General features: G+C 41.0%; 1 pseudogene; it reads left to right on the top strand.

Annotated features, from left to right (window-relative positions):
- The first annotated feature begins 1,353 nt into the window (after positions 1-1,353).
- On the top strand, positions 1,354-14,396 carry LOC101277465 (lethal(2) giant larvae protein homolog 1-like; annotated as a pseudogene).
- Positions 14,397-15,699: the final 1,303 nt, after the last annotated feature.

Here is a 15,699-nt window from a genome sequence, read left to right as displayed (position 1 = left end):
GAGAAAGCATGTCATGATGGCCCCAAACAGGGATCAAGCAGAGACAATCACTAACATGGGTACAGTATTCTACAGTCATCAAAGTGTGTCCCATCCAGTTAGTCATCACAGCATTCCTAAGAGGAACCTAAACTCAGAAAAGCTGAATCACTGGCTCAAGATCATGAAGTCAGTATGTGGAAAAGGCCAAGATCAAACACAGTCTCCAACTAGCTGTGCTCACACACCACCAACGCCTTCCATGGTTACTTTTGCGTTCAACAGGCCCCAAAATGCATGAAGGCAAAGAAGACCTAACAGCCTAATTTTGTTTCATACACAGCCATATATGTATACATTTATTTAAAGTTACCCAAGTACTGATAAAATCTTGTGTTTACCTGTCAGAGCCCATTTAAGACTTCTATATTTTTTTCGCACCTTTCCATTATTTTTCTGCTGAATCCTATCCATCGAGTACAGAAAAGCCTCTCAGGCCAGCATGTACATTTCCAGTTTCAACTGCTACAGTACATGAGTTCTAGATCTTAAAGGCCAAAAAGCATCTATTTGACTAAAGAGCTATAAGGCAGCCATAAAAATTATGGATCACAGAAATAAGCAATTAGTGTTATCTTCAATTGCTTTATTGGCAGTATTCACTCGTTAGAATAGAGGCAGCCGTAAAACAGATTGCAACATACTGTATAACAGCATATGGGATTTTACATTATAATGCTATTCTCTGCCAAGAAGTCATATTTTCATTTGAATGCATGGAACAGATTATCACAGGGTTTCCAGCATTAGAAGTAGATGACCCTCACTTTTTTTGAGGTTGTTGTTAAAAGGCAATTCCTGAAGTTGTGACTAAATCAAAATAAGTGCGATGGTGAATGGGGCTGTGTTACGTGCCTGCATTCTGGGCCACTGGAGACTGGGCATGGCGTGGAGCTACAGCAGATAATAAAGTCAATCTCTAACGTGGTGGATAGAGGGAAAGTTGAGGGTTTGCCAGTCTTCCAAACCAGCTGGCGTCAATTCTGGAGGAAGCTGTTCACCCGCCATCTCATCACAGCTGAAGCACCACAAAAGACACCACGAGCACAGGGGATAGAAATAAAACAATAGGAATAACAATATGAGAAGGAACAGAATCATTATTTAACATTGGGAGACGCCTTCCTGACATCTACTCTGCCATTTTTACAGAATATGTATGGGAGCGTGTTTATATATTGCAGACAACGTAATATAGACCTTCAAATACACACACCCTGGAACAAATGTCAACAGGCCAAGCTCTCCGGAATCACCCAGAGGCCTAGAGTCTAAGAGTTTCCCCATCCCCTCACACATTTTACAACTTTCAGTATGGCACACCTGGAAATAGGGCTAAATGCCCACTGTCCTGTTTCAACAGTTAAGTTGGAAAAAGGGTAGGGTAAAGTACGTCTAACAGATTCTCTTTCCAAGATCAGCCTGTGCTACAGCAAATGAAAGGCTTTGAAAGGCAGGATTGCTGAAAAGGAAGCTTGTGTGGTTTCAAATTAGAAGTCATATTGTTGCACTCACAGTTGATCAAATAAATATTAATCACCAAATGTATTTATGTCACTTCGCACACGATTGCAATATATTTCAAATGTGTTTTTAAATGGTGGATAAAACACACTGGGATGGCAAAAAAAAAGAAATTCTCCTTTTATAGAACCACCGATACTAGGGAGCTAGAAGCATATGTAGTAATTTACCAGAACAAAGAAATATGTTTGAATTAGTTACTGTGTGTTTTCTGCTATTTATTCAGATCTAGTAAAATCCAAATAATTTGATAAGTCTTTAGAGCCTATGTACAATATCATGTTAAAAGTAGACTTTAATCTTATGTAATGTTTCAATGAATTAGTGTGTTCACTTAAATAATTTTTCTAGTCTTAAGTCTGTAAAGTTATAAAATTGTAAAAAACATTTTTAATTGTAAAGAAAAATCCTTATAATTTTGGAAAAAGATTATACTAAATGATTTTAAAGGCAGTAATAATGCAAAACAAAGTATAATAGAGCTGCCCCTTTCTATATCCCTTGGTTACTTGGAGTAACATTTTCAGTTCTCAATTTCCACACTTCTATGTTTAAGGACTTTTCTTTTTATTCATAAAAGGATTTGATAAGAAGAGTAATTAGACTAAAAATGCAAGCATTTTGCAACCTAATCCTGCCTATGCTATTGACTAGCCCCTATGGCATGCATATATTGATATACTGTTTAAATTCTGTATCAGCTGTCATGGATTTATTTGTAAAGTTGCATAATGACCATAATACCTACAGCCACCTTCCAAATTGAGCTTGAAAAAGATTTTTTAAGTATTTCTCAAGTGGTCAGAGTAAATTTCTCAAGTGGTAAGAAATTTCTCAAGTAAATTTCTCAAGTGGTCATGAATGACTACCTTGTCTTATTTCTAGAGTGAGGAAAGCTGGTAGTTTTCCAGCAGCCAAACAAGGGGCCCCTTTAAAAACCTGAAATGGAAAGAGGAACCAGGAGAGTGGCTAGTTTATACTTTGAGAAAATGATGCTGACCGATTGAGGGTATTCCACCAATGTATAACATACAGTGAAACATCTGCCTTTTGGCTCAGCAGTATTTTCCTCACTAGCCCACCAATTTCCTTAATTTGGCAACTCTTGTGGCCCTGGCCTTGTGACGGAGGTAACATTATATATAAATGTCGAGAAGCAAGCTGTTCCTTGGATCTGTAAGGTAGCAAACTCAACAGACTACACATTTTTAAAATGTCAGTGAGTATATGAGTGTGTACGATTTTGTGTGTGTTTCACCAAATACAGTTGCACTGAGTCAGACAACAGTAACACCAAAGGCTAATGGAAAAAATGTGTTTTTTTAACATATTGATCTTGTCATGCAATAATGTTACTTAATTCTGCATTGTTCAGAACAAACCAACAATGAATAGTATCTTGCTATATAATGACTAGTTTTTCCTTTCCTTGCAAAAGTAAAAGCATTTAAGAAAAAAACAAAAAAAAAAACCCACAAGCATCTCAAATAGCCTCTGCTTTGCTGCAAAAATAGACTGTGACGACAGTAACTCTCCCAATCAATTATGCGGCATGGTTTTAAGTGAGGAAAAAAATTCAACATACGAATCACTTCAAAATATATACAGCATATATCTATATGTACAAACTGCATAAATTTTGAAGGGCTACGAAGCATATATTTTGCTACACCAAAGCTCTGACTGTTAAATTGATTGCAACAAAACTTTAATTTCTTTTTCTGAAAAAACCCGAGGAATATGAATCTTACCGGAATTATTTAAATGCAGTGGTGTGTGTATACATCTATGTGTGTGGGTATAAACAAGATTTCTACAAATTCTCTTCAGTAGGCTCAGAAGCAACACCTCTTCTCTAACAAAAATATTGCTCTGAAATTATCTCCTTTAAAAGTGACGACTTAAAAGAATGTACTTCAAAGTCCACAGTCTACACATCTGCATTCTGAACCCATTCTGCATAGGGGGTCACTTAATAGTGTTCACTCCTGCTGTATACATGCAAGGTTCATTAATGGTCTCCCTTAAAAGCACCTTTTTAAAGAATGATCTGCCACATTAGCCAGAGGAATATAATATGTGTGTGTGTGTATGTACACACACATATATATATAATTCTTTTTAATTTTGGCTGAATTCAGGAATGAGTCTGGGCTAAAAGAATCGATCTGTCACAGAGCAACAGATTGCAGTTAGAGACTGCCAACAAATCACAAGCAACAGTAGGTAATGACTAATTGTAACAGGAATGAGGGAACAGAGGGTGGGGATTATTTCAGAAAAGGTAACTGAAAAAATGATCCTTCCCAAATGAAATCAGTTTTGCTTTGGTGTTTGTTATTGTTAAATCAAATACAAGCACAGCACCTTCCCTCTTCTCAAGAATTCCTAGTGATGTTGATCCATTTGACAATTTCTAAGAGATTTGTGAATTTTCCATCACAGGTTGCCTTTTCTGTTCCTCCATTTCTATTAATACCATATTCTACGAGGCACTTTTGAGGTTTCTCAATGAATTATTACTTTAGCACATTCGTTGGAGCTCTACAACCTAAGACTTACAGGAAACCTTGACTATGACTCCCACTTTGTGGTAATGAATATACAACATGATCTTAAAAAAAAAAAAAGGAAAAGGATTTATGAAGATTTACAAGGTCCAAGAAATAGAATGGCAAGAGCAATCATATCCATCTCTTTTATTGATTAGAATGTTACGATTTTTAATTATCTATTCAATCATACCTCCTCAGATTTTCATGAAATACTTTTTTCTAATTATCAATGTACACAAACTTTTTATACCAGAAACTTAACCTTCTGAAACTTTAATCTATGAAATTACTTGGAGCTTGAGGTGCGTAAAGGATTTAAACTCTGCACTAAGGTTCAAATGCTTTGGGAAATTTCTCTAATTTTCACTCCACTGCAGTGAAAATCAACAAGATGTTCTGTGTAGTTGAAACACAAGGGTTTTGTGGCTCCCTGTAACTGTAGAGATTACAAAGCATATTGGGTCAAATGTAATTTCATATTTTTAAAGGTCACTTATTGTGTTTAAACTTAAATATTTAACTTTAACCAATGTAGTGTGGTTAGATCGCTCATATACTTATTTCAAATGTAAAACTAACAATCTCCTTAAGTTGATGATATAGGCTGTTATCCCAATCTTTAGGTAATACAACCCATTTTGTCTCACTGCTATTTTAATTCCTAAATCCTCTGCTTTCTCCAACATGTTGAACATCAGACTCCATGTCTATTTAATACCTGCATCAAATATTCTTTATCTCCTCATAATTCAAATAAATAAATGAAGAAAGCTAAAGACTGACCTTTCTTAAATGGACATTGATCGACTGATGTCCCTAAACTAGTTTCTCAATAAACTCAACTCTTTCTCTGCTGAAAAAGAAAAGAGTGGCTCCCGAATGGCAAGTTAAAAAATTAACCAGTAAGGTAAGACCACGTAAAAGAGAAAGTATCAATTGCAGAAACAGTATCAGAACCAAATTATCAATAGATGGGAAAAGGATGAAAAATAATGGTGAACAATGAACTACAGGTCACTGAAGCAATGTATATGAGGGAAGGGAAGAAGCTAAGGGCAATGAGATGGCACAAGGGCAGCAGGAACCTTGTGAGTTTCCTCTTAGTATGATTTTTTCAGGAAAAATCATACTAAGAGGAAAAATTTGAAACCTTGTCAAAGAGAAGTAATGTTATATCAGGCACCCATAAAACACTAACAGAAAATCAGAATTATACTCAACTAAGCCCAGCCTAAATCCTAGTTGATAGGGGGTCATAGGCTTGGAATTTCCCTTCTGTTCCCAAGAAGCTTGTACATGTAATTGGTATGCACCTAAACCATTCTTTTGATTCCAAGTGTCAGGATATTTTGAACAAGAAAACATACATCAACATCTTGATAACTGAAAGTCTGCTAAAGCTATTTATATTTATCATAACTGTTTGAACCTCCCAAGGGGTGAGATGCAGACAGCTTCATGTTCCAGAGTTCAACACAAGTGCATCAATCTCCCATTATGACCTCCATCCTTTACATCCAAACACGGGGCAAGGGCCTAGCCACCCAACAGTGGTAATCCTCCAGCCAGCATTCACATCTCAGGTGATGACAGAGATACTGTAATTAGGGCCTGCTAGCACAAAAGCCCAAGGCCAGTGTGACAGCCAGTACCCAGTTCACTAGGCATAGCAGAAACACTGCCAATAATTTTCAAAGACTGATCAAACACCACCTGAGGTCAATTCATTCAATCATTTGTTATTTATTCATTCAATAAATATTTATCCAACACCAACCCACCACGTTCCAGGTACCAAACAGTCCCATAGCCTTGTGCCTTAACATTGTAATGTCACACATATATTGATTAAAGTAACCCATTTCCACAGGGAACTCTACTCAATACTCTGTAATGGCCTATATGGAAAAAGAATCTTTAAAAAAAAACAGTGGATATATGTATAACATTCACTTTGCCTGAAACTAACGCAACATTGTAAATCAACTATACTCCAATAAAAATTTTTAAAAAAAGAAAGTAACCCATTTCACAACAATAACAATTATAAAACTTGAATGACCACCTCTTTTCCCCATGTTCTATGTTTGACCTTTCATGTGGGTCATATGCATATTTGATACATCTGAGTAATTTCAGGTGGATTCTTCTACTTGTATATAACTACTTCATTAACAGTCAAGTTATAACATGTGAGCTTACATGAAGCATTGTGCTATTAAAATAAAAATATCGCTGGATATATTTCATCTTAATGTGAGTGAAACAACTTTTCAACCACCACCAAAGGAGAGAAAAGCTAGCGTGAAACCACAGGAATATATTAGGGATGGATAAAAGTAAGGCCCTGAAAAGGGCAGAGGGAGAAATTGGAAACAAGGGATGGCACCCCTACTCCATGATAGTGTCCAGGGCTATCGTCACTTCTGCTCCGGGATGCATAACTTAAAATACTTCAGATGTGAGGGAATCAGTTATTCCTTGTATTTGTCTTGCCTAAGTTGCAAAGTGAGATTTTTTTCCATAATTTAATTCTGTAATTTGATGTCTAATCCTTTCAGTTCATGATTTTATGGATTTCAACCAAAATGAGGACTCTCTTCTTTTGTCTTCTGTCTCCAGACGACTCTAATTTTGTTACCAAGATGCAGGCCCAGGTTATGTACTGCCCTAGGTATGCCCTTCTCTCCATTTTCTCTAGGTTCTAGTGAATAATAATTTATTCTTTGGAGGTGTTTGAACCAGAACTGCATATTCTATTATATACACACTCAAGTTCACATATACAAATATATATCACATATTTCCAACATACAGTAAAATCATACATACGCCCACAAAAAAATGTTTTCCTCATAAAATTAACTTTAAGCTATTCAAAGAGTTTGGTCCACATCATCATTTCATGTGTTAAAATAAATAGGTAATTAATATCATTTCTTTCCATGATATGTCAACTATGAGCAGTATCTGGCAGATTCTGGCTAATAAACTCCAAAATAACAAATACATACATACTTAGCAAAAGCATGACTATATTAATTATTTAATGTAAATGAAGAATCAGCATGTTGGCCAATTTTTTTTTCTAAAATAAACTTGTTTATAAATGCTAGTAGTTGACTAAATAATTGTTTTAAAAATGACCATTCTTTTGGAAGGCCCATGTAAAAACAAAACAAATAAAACTTCAGATTTAACCACTCTAGGCCAAAATTTGAACTTTCCTTTGAGCTGTATAGATTTAGACAGGATCATGGCAGAAATGAGCATTTCCTGGGAACAATTATCCAACCAAGCCCCACTGGTTTCCCTTCACCATCTCAAAATCACAGCTGGTGATTTCAAACCACAGGGAAAAGTGAGTGATGGCCTCTGGGTTGCTACTGAGAACTATTTTCAGAGTATTTGTACGTGCCCCCTCTCTTTTCCAGAGGGCACAGCGGCTCTTGAACCAGATTTTGTGTGCGTGTGGTTCCTTCCCTGTTTGCCCTGCAGCATATCCGACTTCTCCACTCCCAGGAGCTGTCCTTAGCCACTGCGACCTCGGTTCCTGCAGGTGACAGTATGGCTTTCTGCTGATTTATTAAAAATCTCCCATTTTATGGCTCCTGTGTACTCTCTGGAGTGTGATCATGTGACCAGGATAATGACAATCTGTCTCCCTGCTAACATTTCTCTACTTTGGTTATTTGTTTGATAAAGTGAGGAGCTTCCCTTTTGTTGCCCTTCATCAGAGCTTAATGTCTTTACTTTGGGATCAATATACTTTATGAATAATTTTATTTCCTTCTATTTTTATGGTCTTTTCTCCTCATTATCATACTGAGTTTATTAGCTGGTGCTGTCAGTATCTTTACCCTGTCATATGTTCCTGAGGTACAGTAAATATCACTTGTGTTGTAATTAATATGCACACCCTCTGCAGTAATTAAAGTACAGACCCCTTCAACCAGCTGAGCTTCCTACACTAATTCCACCTTATCTTCATAATGAACTTATTGTAATCTGAAACTACTACTGAATATTGTTCAGTAAGGCTAGAAGAATGAAATCTAACGAGATGCAATAATATTTGTGCACATGTTAATATAAAAAATGAATTTAATTAGTCTAAATCTAATTAAATTTCCCATACAATTAAAAGCCTCCCCTTCCTTCCATTTTTTAAAAACTAACAAATGCCGAATTATTGCCCTTCCAGTTATTCCTATAAAGCAACAGACTGGACAAATGCTTTCTTTCCCCATAAGATACACACAGCAAAATCTAGAAGAGCCAGAAGAAGGATAGTGACATAGTAAGGAAATAGCTAAATCCCTTTAAGGAACTACCATGTGAAATAGACGACTTGTAAGAGTAGACAAATCAAAAGTCTGACCTTTCTAAAAAAGAGAAACTCAAGGAAAATAGCTTATCAAACCAATCTGTCAATCAAAAAAATAGGTTTTTAAAATATCCAATACCGGACTCCCCTGGTGGCGCACTGGTTAGGAAATCTACCTGCCAACGCAGGGGACACAGGTTCAATCCCTGGTCCGGGAAGGTCACACATGCCACAGAGCAGTTAAGCTCGTGCGCCACAACTACTGAGCCCACGTGCCACAACTACTGAGCCCACGTGCCACAACTACTGGGCCCACGCGCCTAGAGCCCGTGCTCCTCAACAAGAGAAGCCACAGCAATGAGAAGCCCGTGCACTGCAACGAAAAGGGGGCCCCGCTCACCGCAACTAGAGAAAGCCCACGCACAGCAACGAAGACCCAACACAGCAAAAAATAACTAAATTTCTAAAACAAAATTAAAATATCTAATACCAAATGTACATTGCAAGTGGCACTAAGGCACAGTCCCTGTCCCCAAGGAGCTTATATTTTAATGAAAGAAATACATATTTCAATTCAGAAAGATTTATTGGGCATCTACCAAAAATAGCACAGACAATGAATGTCATAGAATTTCTAAGCAGCATGAAAAAAGGAAAGTCTAGCACTAAGCTTGCACCTTGAGAGACGCAAGAGAGAACATTTGGGGCAGGACACTAACTGATGCTGCACATATTCGATTTTGCTGGAGAAGAAGGTCTGTGTAAGTTAGGAAAAAATAGACACAAAAGACCAAATCAAGATACATAATTGGCACAAAAGAGGAACACGGTAAGGAACTGCATGTGCATTTAATATTATACTTATATCGTCAGGAAATCAGCAAGGAAAGTGAGTACCTAAAGTGCAGACCCACCATAGGCAGGGAGCTGGCAAAGGAGCCTGAAAACTGGGTGAAGGGTCGGGCATGATGACCACAGCTGTGCCAGGCAACAGAATTATTTCAAGGTGGAAAGAATTTACCAATAGGGCAGAGCCCTGCTTTTTAATTATTCACAGTAATGACCTGGATCTTGGAAAGAAAGGAGTTATTTCCTAGATAGTAGACTGAACTAAATTAGCAGGAAACACAGCATGGAGGACTGATAAAACACACACACACAAACACATCAATTTGAGAATTTAAAAGTGGTTTAGTGGTCAAAACACCTGTCAATTAGGACAACACATTTACTCCCACAATTGTTTTCCTGTTTTCTTTAAAAACTACCTCTGTTTATGGGAGATTTATAAGACACGTTACCGAATGGATTACTTGGAAGGAAGTAACCAAGTGAGATGAAAACAAATAATATGTTGAGACGGACTGCTAAAGCTATGCATTACAAATCAAAGGAACTAAAATAAAGTTAGGCGTTCTCTAGAGGAGTGCTCACTATATTTTAAGGAAGATTTAAATGTACTTCAAAAGGGAAGCATGGAGAAAATGGAATGATAGTGATATCAAAAATAAATTACAAAGAAAATCTGGGCTGTTCTGCTGCTGGAAAAAAATAAAACTAAAACAGATGTTGAGATCTACCTGATAGCAAATATGCTTCTTAATGTTGATTCTGACCAGCAGAAGGGAACCTACTCGGAGAGAAACCTGATGGGAATGAGTGGAGATCCTAAAAGACAGACTTTTTAAATTCCTGATTGATAAAGTTTTGGTTAGGCTATGCCACTGAAAATCATCAAATCCAGAATGTCAGTCCATTTTTAGTGAACACAAGGCATGTGTGTACCAACAGGTATATGTGTGACTGTGTTTGTGTGTGTGTATGCACTTGTCTATATAAGAAAGCAAAAATTCAAGCTCAGAAAATGAAGTAATGTGAAAATTTCCTTTGGCATACTCTTCCAGTATATTTACTGAAAATACACTTATCTTAATTTACATTTGTTCATCTTTAAGCTTTGTGTTCCGTTCACTGTAGGACCTGAAACCTAATGCTGAAGAATGGTTTCAAAGGTCAGAAAAAGTTCTAAATATTAGCAACAGTGTCACTCATGAGCGTGTCTGCATCAGTTTTAAAAACTGTTCACATGAAGGATGCGCTTGGCTTTGGGGAAAATATTTTGTGACTCATGGTTTACTCTGTACATTCAGCATAGTTTGGGAGCAACGCTAATGTTTATGGGTTACTGCACTAACTTAGAAATTATAGTGTAACATTTGTAATGCAAAGGAACCTTTCTTGGAAAGCAGATGTACTTGTATTTGCTCAATGGTGAGATTAGTGACAAAGTCTAGGAACCCAAGAAGAAGACAGATGTCAACTCAAGGCAGTAGTTTTCCAACTGTGGTGAGTGTGTGGTGGAGTGGTCAATTTCAAACCTCCATTTGGTGATATATTCTTTTTTTTTTTTTTTTTTTTTTTTGCGGTACACAGGCCTCTCACTGTTGTGGCCTCTCCCATTGTCGGGCACAGGCTCCGGACGCACAGGCTCAGCGGCCATGGCTCACGGGCCCAGCCGCTCCACGGCATGTGGGATCTTCCCGGACCGGGGCACAAACCCGTGTCCCCTGCATCGGCAGGCAGACTCTCAACCACTGCGCCACCAGGGAAGCCCTGGTGATATATTCTTGATTCAATAACAGCTTTTCAGCAGGCCGTGTTCATAAGGGAAATGTCAGTAAGAAGGGTTTTGTTCTGAGCCTCATGGTGTCTTCTCTAGCCCTCCTGGTCAGTTTGTTTATGTACTGGACCATCGATCTCTTAACATTAGCCAGTTGAAACAAAGAATAAAACATGGCAACTAAATGATAAATGAGGTGGGAAACAGAACATTCTAGGATGCTTTATATAAAAGACATCCTTGAAGGAAACCATTGACGAGGAAGAGAAAGTTGAAAAGCTGGGAAAACTAAGCTATAAGCTATTCTCATTCTGTGTGTGTGTGTGTGTGTGTGTGTATACACACACACTGTATATATATTTGCATGTAAAATATATATTATATATTTTTAATAATTTAATACTACTGACTTCTGTAGAAAACACAAATAGCAGCATTTACATCTCTCTTATTTCCAGAATTACTGAGGGGAGTTCGATAATGTATATAAAACCTTTAATCTACTAATTGTTAGAACTGTCATGATTTTTTTCACAGTTATCACTTTCCTTTGGTAATAAAAGCCCTAACTGTATCACCAAATGTAAAAGCAACACCAAAACACCAGTTTGCCATTGTTGTTTTTCCAGCTTACTGAATGAGATTCCAAAATTAAATTTCAATGGTTTGCAAAAGTCTCTCAAATTAAGGCAGAAGTGACTGAAGACACTTTTAGCTACACCTGCTCAACCGCTAATTTAATGAGAAAATGACTTAGAAATTGCAAGTGGTAGATATAACAATATTGTTGGTATGAACTAAGAGATGTTGCAGTACAGACAGTTCGAGTAGAATCCATCTTTAATACTGTGATTCCTCCATCTTTCTTCATACCTAGCCTGTTTCAAATAAAGAATACGCCCTGGTGGCGCAGTGGTTGAGAGTCCGCCTGCCGATGCAGGGGACGCGGGTTCGTGCCCCGGTCCGGGAGGATCCCACATGCCGCGGAGCGGCTGGGCCCGTGAGCCATGGCCGCTGAGCCTGCGCGTCCGGAGCCTGTGCTCCGCAACGGGAGGGGCCACAGCAGTGGAGGCCCGCGTACCGCAAAAAAAAAAAAAAAAAAAGAATACGCCCAACTCCTCATTGAGTGGCCCAGCATGTTTGGATGTGAAATGGTATGGTTAAGGACTAGAAAAATTATTCTCCTGTAAATGTTCAATATTAAGACAGTTTCTGTCCACTCTTACCTGTTCAGCCCATGTCGCCAATGTCCCAGACAAGCTGTGGGCCCGCATCGTAAGGGCTAGCGAGCTGCAGAGCTCCCAGCCAGCCTCCTGCACCACGAGCTGGCCCATCACTGGAATCAGAACCTAGTCCGTAGCCATCGCAGCAAGGGCTGCTGCTGACTGGCCATGAGGACAGCATCATGTGGTTCTGGGATGCCTCCTCTGTGGCGCCCCAACCATCCGGCAAGTTGAGCACTGCTGGCCTCTTCCAGACGGACAGCACGCATGCCAACAACCTGGCCTAAGCCACAGTAGACGACTGGCCGCCCTTCCTTAAGATTGGCTGCTTCTAACACTGCAGCGACGATCCTCTGCTCAGCGTGCAGAAAGAAGTTGGAGTTCTGCAAGTACACAGCCCAGCTGGTGATGGCCGGCACTGCAGGCCAGGTGCTGGTGCTGGAGCTAATCAACGTGCCTTAGAAGCAGGCAGTCAGCATGGCCAGCGTAGACCCCCTCCAGGACCACGAGGGCTTCACGTGGAAGGACCGTGGGCAGCTGATCCTGCGCCTGGGCCGCTGCCCTGGCCTCCGGCTTCCAGCCCATGTGCTGGTTCAGTGCTGTCACCCGATGCCATCCCTGCCGTCTCGCAGCACGCCGAGTTCAGCCTGTGGCTTTTGGCACAAGTCATGGCTTTGGCCTCTTTGACTACCCGTGCAAGAGCCCTGGTCTAGCCAAGTGAACCCTTCACCCCAACGACTCCCAGGCCATGGAGAGGCCGCTATCCCAGGTGAAGTTGCTTACAAAATTGCTGTGGTCTTTCGGGCGCATGCGGAAGAGCTGAGTCTCAGGCAAGAAGTAGCATGCAAATGCCAACAGCAAGTTTCAGAAAGCCGGCACGCTGCTGGCGGAACAGGCCTGCCCCCAAGACCTGGGGATGATGCCACTGCAGCTCTGCATCAGCCCCGGTCAGCCAAGGACTCCCTCCCGGGCGCTGTGCACTTCTATGATACTTTGCTGGCATGTTCCTTGAGATGTAGCCACAACCAACTCGGGCTCCGTGTTTGCTACGCTCCAGCCATGCAGGCGTCAGGAAGCTGCGGGAGCCGCCGGAAGGGCTCTGAGGAGCGGCTGACGCCCCGCGGGCTCGTGTCGGCACTCCCAGCGTAGGACGCACGCAAACGCCCCTAGCCTGACCTATGAGGAGGCCTCGTGGGTTCTGGCGCAGGCGCAGGACTTGTAGGGCGGGCGCAGGACTTGTAGGGCGGGCGCCGTGCTCACCGGGTGGGCGGGGCCGTTCAAGGAGTTTACGCTGCCCAAGGAAAGCGCCGAGACAAAGTTGAGGCCGATGGCCCACGAGGGCTGTCGCGTACACAAGATGGCACTGGCTACACTTGCCAGCGTGGCCTGAGAGGACTATGCCAAGACGTGCCTGGTCTGCCTCCCCAGCCTGGGCAATGCCCATGTCTTCTCGGTGCCTGGCCTGCGACCCCAGGTGTACTACTCCTGTAGCCGGAAGGGGGACACAGCCGCGTCACCTCCTATGTCTTCAGGCGCCACAGCTAGTTTTTACCTGATTTCTCCATGGGAGCTTGAACGCTTCTCTGTAAGCGTCCAGAACGTCACAGAGCCCCTCGGCTCTCTGGACATTAGCTGGCCCCCGCGATGCCACCGGTGCCAGCTGCAGGCTCCCAGAGTTGCCAAAGCTGAGACAGGCTAACGGGACCGTAGGCATCGTCTTGGCTCCACGGAGCGGCGATGGAAGCGTGTTCTCACCCATGTCCACCAACTCGACCACCAGTGACGACACTATGCTGGAACGACAGGGGACGTCACGGTGGAGGACGTGAAGGATTTCCTGGGCCCTGTAGAGGAATCTGAGAAGAATCGGAGGACGCTGGCAGAAGACAGGGCTTGAGCCTGGGCCATCCTGATCAACTGAGGAAGGCTAGAACTACCCGACCACCTCCTACCTGCCCTGCTGGCAGCTGAAACCCAGGACCCCAACCCCTTCTTGGTCTTTTACATGGACCCACACCTGCTAACCTGCTGGCTCCAGTGGGACCTGCCAACCCTGACCCCAGGTTGTGGGCCTGGACTTGGCCCAGAGCCTCTGGGGCAGATTCAGACTGACCCTTCCTACAGGTAGGTGGCTACCCTGGACCCCAGGTGCCAAGGCATCCCAAGCTACCTCCCACTCCACCCACCGTCCTTTCCCACTCCCTTTGCAGAAAGAATTTTTCTAATGTCCGTGCTGGGCTGGACAGTCTTTTTTTTTTTTTTTTGCGTTACGCGGGCCTCTCACTATTGTGGCCTCTCCCGTTGCGGAGCACAGGCTCCGGACGCACAGGCTCAGCGGCCATGGCTCACGGGCCCAGCCGCTCCACGGCATGTGGGATGTTTCCGGGCCGGGGCACGAACCCGTGTCCCCTGCATCGGCAGGCGGACTCTCAACCACTGCGCCACCAGGGAAGCCCTGGACAGTCATTTTAAAACTGGGCTGGGGGTGGGCAGGTGGGCAGGATGGGTTTCCCTATAGATTGTACCTTGGGGTTTTTTCTGTCTTTTTTTTAAATTAGCAGTTTTAATATTAAAATTACTGATTTTTAATTTTGAAAAAGAAAGCATTTAATATCTCTTAAAAGGGGGAAAAAAGAGAGTATCAATAGAATGAGCCAGAACAAATATTTTAATTATAATTCTATTTTACATGATTCTCTGTACCCAGCATTGTTACCCAGAATGTTGTTGAGCAATGGGAAAGGAATCAGATACTTATTTTTAGCCAAAACATTAAGGAGTTTATGCCTGAATTTCATAAGTGATAAGGTTACCCATGTGCCTTTGAGAAAATGCTGAGAAACTTTTCTGAGCCTCAGACAGAAAATATAAGTTGTGAACTTCTTTAATGGCTGTGCCTTCCAAAGTAGAACAAAGGGAAAGAGTTATTGAGGTAACTAAAACAAAGCAAGAAATACTGCAGAAAAAGAGAAAAATATTTTTCCCCAGGTCTGAATCTAGCAGCTCAGAACACATGAAGGAGATGAATGAACTGAAAAGGTATTTGCAGCTGAAGAGATAGATGCTGAGCTATTATTTCTTGTGATGCTATGAGATATTTATAAAAAACAAAAAAAAAAAACCTCTTGAAAATAAAATCAGCACCCAGTTTCTCAGCAGCAAACAACCTTAAGACTCTACTAGCGACATTATACCTTAAACACCAATGCATGTTTAAATATTTTAATAATGGCTTAAATAAAATTTTGTTTTATTTATCAGCTGTGCCTATAGTCACATGCTATTTTCAGAATATTTCCTTTAATAAGCTTCTTTCCCCATAAGTACAATAATAAAGGTAAACTTAGAGCAAAATATTTTCTTTTCAGACTGCATCCTTCTTCTAAAATGCTAATCAAATCATAACATACA

The sequence above is a fragment of the Orcinus orca genome, chromosome 13 (genome assembly GCF_937001465.1).
Source record: "Orcinus orca chromosome 13, mOrcOrc1.1, whole genome shotgun sequence".
In the NCBI taxonomy this organism is placed as follows: Eukaryota; Metazoa; Chordata; class Mammalia; order Artiodactyla; family Delphinidae; genus Orcinus; species Orcinus orca.
Note: the sequence above shows the minus strand (reverse complement) of the source record. Positions and strands in the feature narration are given on the sequence as shown.